Below are 7,958 nucleotides of genomic sequence, written 5' to 3'. Positions count from 1 at the left end.
CTATGAGTCAGTACCGACTCGATGGCCCCTAACAACAACAACAACAACAGTGCTCAAAGTGACATCTTTGATCTTTAACACTTTAAAGAAATCTTCTGCAGCATATTTGCCCAATTCAATATGTTGTTTGATTTATTCTTCTTTTAAATATAATTTTTCTTACTAAGATAGCATGTGGAGTTACAGCCTTTGATTTCTTGACTGTTGCTTCCATGGGCATTGATTGTGGACCCATTTAACATGATGTTATTTATTGGTCTAGTTGTGAGGATTTTGAAAGCTGCTGTCTTGGATCTTCATCAGTAAGTGCTTCAAGTCCTCTTCACTTTCAACAAGCAAGGTTATGTCATCTGCATATTGTAGGTTGCTAGTGAGCCTTCATCCAATCCTGATGCCACATTCTTCTTTGTATAGTCAAGCTTGTTGGATTCTTTTCTCAGCATCCAGATTGAATAAGTATGATGCACACCTCTTCTGATTTAAAACCATGCTCTAGCCAAACGACTGCCTTGTGGTCCATTTACAGGTTCCTCATGAGGACAATTCAGTATTCAGAAATTCCCGTTCTTCACATTTGTTATGATCCACATAGTCAAATGCCTTTGCATAGTCAATAAAACACAAGTAATCATCTTTCTGGTATTCTCTGCTTTCAGCCAAGATCCATCTGACATCAGCAATAACAACAGTTGTTCCATATCCTCTTCTGAATCCAGCTTTAATTTCTGGCAGCTCCCTGTTGACATTTCTTACAACCCGTTTTTAGTTACATTTACCAAAATTTTACTTGTATGTGACATCAATGATATTGTTAGAAAATATCCATATTCCATTAGGTCACTTCTCTTTGGAATGGACACAAATATGGATCTCTTCCAGACAGTTGGCCAGGTAGCTGTCTTCCAAAATGCTTGACATAGTTTAGTGAGTACTTTCAACACTGCATCAGTTTGTTGAAACGTTTCAGTTTGTATTCCATCAGACTGTGGAGCCTTGCTTTTCGCTAATGCCTTCAGTGCAGCTTGGATTTTGTTCTACAAGACCATCAATTCTTGATCAATGGTACCTCTTGAAATGGTTGAACATCAACCAGTTTTTTTTGGTACAGTGACTCTGTATTCCTTTCATCTTCTTTTGATGCTGCCTGCATCAATCAGTATTTGCCCATATAATTCTTCAAAATTACAACTTAGGGCTTGAATCTTTTTTCTTCAGTTCTTTCAAAGCTTGAGAAATGCTGAATGTGTTCTTTCCTTTTGGTTTTCTAACTCTAGGTCTTGTTACATTCATTATGATACTTTACTTTGTCTTCTCTAGCTGCCCTTTGAAATTTTGTGTTCAGCTCTTTGAATTCATCATTATTTCCATTCAGTTTAACTACTCTTATGTTCAAGGGAAAGTTTCCAAGTCTCTCCTGACATCCTCTTTGGTCTTTTCTCTCTTCCCTGTCTTTTTAATGACCTTTCGCTTACTTCATGTATGATATTCTTCATGTCATTCCACAGTTCATCTCAGGAATTACGATCCAGGTGGAGGGCTGAATTGGAGGCCCAACAGTACAAATGACTAAAATTTCTCTTGTCTGGCATTTCAACTTTTCCCAATTGGTCTTGGAAGTTGGGCATCAACCTAGACATCACAAACTATGGAAAGAAAATTATTTCAAAGGTAGGCACGGGAAAAGCACAATAAAACAGACTAATATAAAGCATATTATTGTACCTAATGCTATTCATTCCTTCAATAAATATTTGAGGGCATGCTATGTGCCAGGAACTGTTTCAGGTGTTGGAGATTCAGCAATAGACAAACACATACACACAAATCTGTGCTCTTAGGGGGTTTACATTTTTGTGGGGAAGAAAGGTAATAAATTTTGAAAAGACATTTTTTAATAGTAATAAGCACATGAAGAAACCAAAACAGGATAATGAGACAGAAAGAGATGGGGGCCTACCACTTTTAGATTGAACAGAGTAGGAGCAATTCTCTTTGAAGGTGATATCTGAGCTGAGGCCTGAATGGAAGGAGTCAACCATGTCAAGATCTGAAAAACAGTGATCCAGGCAGAGGAAATGGAGAGTGGAAAGGGTCCAGGAGCAAGCCTGATGTGGTCAAGGAAACAGTGTGAGAAAGGCAGAGAACTGTACAATATGAGATCACAGAGGCAACTGGGTCTTGAGAGGAAAATGGATTTTATTCGAAATGCAATGGGAGGCCTGGTTTGTGCTTTCAGAGATGACTGCAGCTTCTGTGTGGAGAATGGGCTATAGGGGTTTGAGAATTGAAGCAGGAAACTGGAGGCTACTGTGACCATCCAGACATGAGGGAAAGGTGGCTTGGACAAGAGCAGCAGCAGTGGCAATAGTGAAAATATGGCAGACCTATCCAACAGCCTTACCAGTCCCCCACCCCATTCCTCAATTGGCTGGGTCCTCATTTTGTCTAAGTATTTCCCCTTTACTTGCTCAAGGAAGGTGGCCTTTCCCCAGACCCAGAGGGTCTAAACAATTCATGGTAATTCTAGCTCTTCCTTCCTGTGATTGGTTTGTATATGAGCTAATAAGATACAACAGGAAGTCAGTAAGAGTGCTTTAAGGAAAGGTTTTTCTCCCTGATCAAAAGAGATGTGGAGAAAATACCCCTTTCCTGCTGTTCAATGGTGTCTTATGAGGACTTGGTGCTTAGAGCTGCTGCTACCATCTTGTGATCGTGAGAAAATAAATCACCAACCCATTGATGATGCCAGAGCATAAAGCAGGAAATACCGCGTTATTGGTGACATCACTGAACCAACCCTGAAATCACTGTACAGTCAGATTTCTTGTAGGATAATGAATGTTCTCATTGTTTAAGCCACTGTTAATTAGGCTTTCTATTTCTTGTAGCCAAAATTCCTAACTAGTAAAAAGAAGGGAGGAAGGAGACAAACAGGGAGCCAATGCAAAAAGATACTAGGTTTTTAACTTAAGGAGTTGGGTAGAAGGTGATGTTTTCCACTCAGATTGAGAAGCCTTAGAACAGAAGCAGATTTGGCAGAGTTGAATTGGTTGTACTTGCCATGTCTAATGGGAAGCTCTTCATTTCAAGTGAAGATGTCAAGAATGTAAACAGATATTTTAATCTGATGTTCAGAGACGAGACCTGAGCTGGAAATACAAATTTGAGAGTCATCAGCATATGAGTAATACTTAATTCTTTTTATTATATTCTCTCACCATTGTTTGGTAATGTATCTATTCTAGCTCTATTCCTTTGGGGACATTCCTAAAAATGTTATAATAATAACTTTTATTATGGAAAATTTTAAACATATCCAAAAGTAGAGTTCATATAATAAAATCCCATATAATCATCAACAACCTTCAACAACTGTTTTAGAGAAAATTAAATGGAGAAAAGAGAACCCAGGGCTGAGTATTGGGAAGTACCATTCAGAAATAAAGTTAGCAAAGACTACCAGGAAGGAGTGGCTAGTGAAGTAGGCAAAACCCAGGAGAGGGTGGTGTTATGAAGCCAAAAAGAAAGTGTTTCAAGGAAGAAGGAGGATAACTGTGTCAAACACCACTGAGAGATTGAGAAAGATGAAGATAGATAAGTAACCTTTGAGTTTGGCAAGATGGAAGTTGTTCAGGACCCTGATAAGAATGTGTGGAGGAGTGAATACATAGAGACAGCGATGCTAGAGCCACCACTGGGAAGGCTGTTCTGTGAAGATGTAACTGACAGATGCTCCACTCTGAAACAACTGAAGGTTACAGCCCCACCTCTCCAGATGGAATCAGTGGATATGCTTTAAACTTTAAGGACCTTGCTCCACTGATGCAGGATGGAGGTGAGACCCAGGGGAAGGGCCAGAAAAGATGATGAAAACAGTGAACAAAGAGAAAAGAGAGAGTGGCTGCCAGACCTGTGTAGATGGACTAAGAGGTGATTCAATGGGAAGAGTGAAGAGGTGCTTGGCCTAAATTTCTAGATTCTGTACATGTATGTGAATTCTAAAAGCCTACAGTCTTGTAGTATGGACGCTCATCCAAAGCTATAACCCTAATTCAGGTCATCTGTACGTACACTGAGGAGATCTATACACTCTCACAGTCCTGCACACACATAATACACAAAAATCAGAAGCAGAATATATGTTCTGTGTTTCACTAACACTTACTGAGCATTTTTTCTTGCACCCTTGACTTCTCTGATTTCCTTACCACAGAACCCAGGGTAATATAAACATCTAACGTGGGCTGGGTGTGTGCTGTTAAATGGAGACCAGTACTCAATTTCTGTCACTGGTAGACATTAAGAGTGATCAGAACTGTGGTAAACTGGAGCAGGTTTGTTATCTACCCTAAGAATACCACACCACCCAGCTCCATTTGTTACTGTGTTAGTTTTTGATTGCAGTTTTAACACACTACCACAAATTTAATAGCTTAAAACAGCACAAGTTTATTATCTTATAGTTCTGGAAGACAGAAGTCCATAATGAGTCTTAGAGGGAGAGAAAGTGTCAGCAGAACTTTAAGGGAGAATCTGTTTCCTTTCCTTTTCTAATTTTTTGAGGCCACCCACATTCCTTGACTTGTGGCCCCCTTCCATCTTCAAAGACAGCAATTACATCACTCTGACATCTGCTTCTACCCTCACCTCTGACTCTCACTTTCATGACTCCTTTGATTTATAAGGACCCTTGTGATTATGTGAAACCAGTTTGAATAATTCTGGAGAATCTCAACATCTCAAGACCCTTAATCATATTTGTAAAGTTTCTTTTGCCTATAGCATAGTCATAGTTTTATGGGATTAGGATGTGGACATCATTGGCAAGGGGGAGGGGGCTATAATTCTACCTGCAATAGTTGCTAACTGGCAATACAGACCCAGTAAGGCCAGATTTTCCAGTTCTTTTCAAGATAAACTAGAAATCTGGGTTTTTATATGACTGTGTAAACAAAGAATGAACACAGCAGGTCTGACTGCTATCATTAGGAAAGCTGGCTTATAAACTGCCTGCTCTCAGGAGCTTGACTCTGAGTGTCCTGGCCAACAGGTGACTGAGGGAGATGGGTTCCGTGCATGCCTAGACTGTTTGTAGAAACAATAGAACTTAAGTTGAACACCTGCTTTTCTTTTAGGAACTTGAAATTTTGGTTTATACTAGGCAAAGGTAGAGTCCTGGTGTGGCACTGTGGGTTAATGCGCTGCACTGCAAGTCAGTTTGAATTACAAAGTCGAAGGTTCAAGCTCACCAGCCACCCTCAGAAACCCTGTACAGGGTCGCTATGGGTCAGGAACCAACTTTTCGGCACTTAACAAGGTAGAGGTGCCCACTTGACTTCTCACTAACCAGTTGCCATCAAGTCAATTCCACCTCATGGTGACCCTATCTGTGTCTGAGTGAAACTATGCTACATAGGCTTTTCAATGACTGAGTTTTGGGGACTAGATTGCCAGGCATTGCTGTTGTTGTTTGGTGCCATCAAGTGGGTACTGACTCATAGCGACCCTATGTACAACAGAACAAAATACTGCTCAGTCCTGGGCCAACCTCACTATTGTTGCCACGCTTGAGTCCATCGATGCTGCCACTTGGCCAATCCATCTCGTTGGGGGTCATCCTCTTTTCCCTGACCCTCCACCTTACGAAACATGATATCATTCTCCAGCGACTGGTCCCTCCTGACAATATGTCCCAAGTGTGAGAGACGAAGTTTGGCCATCCTGGCCTCCAAGGAGCACTCTGGCTGTACTTCTTCCAACACAGATTTGTTGGTTCTTTTGGCAGCCTATGGCATTTTCAGTATTCTCCTCCAACACCATAACTCAAAAGCATCAATTCTTCGACAGTCTTCCTCATTCACTGTCCAGCTTTCACATGCATACGAGGTTATTGAAAATACCATGGCTTGGATCAGGTGCACCTTAGTCCTCAAGCTGACATCTTTGTTTTTCAACACTTGAAAAAAGGTCTTGTGTGGCAGATTTACCTAATGCAATACATCGTCTGATTTCTTGACTGCTGCTTTCATGAGTGTTGATAGTTGATCCAAGAAGAATGAAGTCCTAGACAACTTCACAATCTTTTCTCCATTGATAAGAATGCTGTTTAATGGTCCAGTGGTGAGGATTTTTGTTTTCTTTACATTGAGATGCAATCCATACCAAAGGCTGTGCTCTTTGATCTTCATCAGTATCTTAAGTCCTCTTCACTTTCAGCAAGCAAGGTTGTATCATCTGCATGTTGCAGGTTGTTAATGAGTCTTTCTCCAATCCTGATGCCACGTTTATCTTCATATAACACAATTTCTCGGATTATTTGCTCAGCATACAGGTTGAACAAGTATGGTAAAAGACAACCCTGTCCCACACCTTTCTTAATTTTAAACCATTCAGTGTTCCCATGTTCTGTTCTAACAACTGCCTCTTGGTCCATGTACAGATTCAGGAATACTCATACTTCATAGTGTTGTCCATAGCTTGTCATGATCCATACAATCGAAAACTTTTTCGTAGTCAATAAAGTACAGGTAAACATCTTTCTAATATTTTCTGCTTTCAGCCAAGATCCATCGGACATCAGCACTGATATCCCTCGTTCCATGGCCTCTTCTGAATCTGGCTTGACCCTCTGGAAGTTCTGTCAATGTATGCTTGCAGCCATTTCTGTATTACCTTTAGTAAAACTTTACTCGCATAGGATATCAAAGATATTGTCTGATGATTTCCATATTCTGTTGGGTCACCTCTCTATGGAATGGGCACAAAAACAGAACTTTTCTAATCAGTCGGCCAGATAATTGTCTTCCAAATTTCTTGGCATACATGAGTGAGTGCCTCCAAGGACGCTTCACTTTCTTGAAAGATTTCAATTTTGATTTCATCAATTCCTGGTGTCTTGTTCTTTGCCAATTCCTTCAATGCATCTTGGACTTCTTCACTATCATTGGCTATTGATCATATGCTCCCTCTTGAAATGGTTGATCATCAACCATTTCCTTTTGGTACAGTGATTCTGTATTTCTTCCATCTTCTCTTGATGCTTTCTGCATCATTCAATAATTTGCCCAGAGAATCCTTCAATACTGCAACTCAAGACTTGAATTTTTTCTTCAGTTCCTGCAGCTTTAGAAATGCTGAGAATGTTCTTCCCTTTTGGTTTTCTGACTTAGATCTGTGCACATTTTGTTGTAATGTTTGACTTTGTCTTCTAGAGCTGATCTTTAACATTTTCTGTTCAGCTCTTGGACCTCCTCATTTCTTCCATTTGCTTTAGTATATCTACACTGGAGAGCACGTTTCAGTGTCTCTTCTGACATCCATTTTGATCTTTTCCTTCTTTCTCGTCTTAATGACTTTTTGCTTTTTCCTGTATGTTGTTCTTAATGTCATCCCACAACTCTTTTGGTCTTCAGTGTTTAGTGTTTAATGTATCAAATCTATTCTTCAGATGATCTCTAAATTCAAGTGAGATATATTCAAGGTCATATTTTGGCTCTCTTTGACTTGTTTTCATTTTCTTCAGCTTCAGTTTGAACTTGTATATGAGGAATAGATGGTCTGTTCCACAATCTGCCCCAGCAGATTGATGATATGGAGCTTTTCCATCGTTTTGATTGATGATATGGAGCTTTTCCATCATCTCTTTCCACAGATGTAATCCATTTGATTTCTGTGTATTCCATCTGGTGAGGTCCATGTGTATAATTGTCTCTTATGCTGTCTAAAGAAAGTATTTGAAATGAACAAATCATTGATTTTGCAGAATTCTATCATGCAATCTCCAGCATCATTTGTATCACCAAGGCCATATTTTCCAACTATTGATCCTTCCTCTTTGTTCCCAACCTTCGCATTCCAATCACCACTAATGATCAATACATCTTGATTGCATGTTTGATCAATTTCAGATTGAAGTAGTTGGTAGAATTCTTCCATTTCATCCTCACTGGCTTTAGTGG

This window comes from Chrysochloris asiatica, unplaced genomic scaffold, assembly GCF_000296735.1.
Source record: "Chrysochloris asiatica unplaced genomic scaffold, ChrAsi1.0 scaffold00110, whole genome shotgun sequence".
Classification (NCBI taxonomy): Eukaryota; Metazoa; Chordata; class Mammalia; order Afrosoricida; family Chrysochloridae; genus Chrysochloris; species Chrysochloris asiatica.
This window is presented reverse-complemented; position numbering follows the sequence as displayed.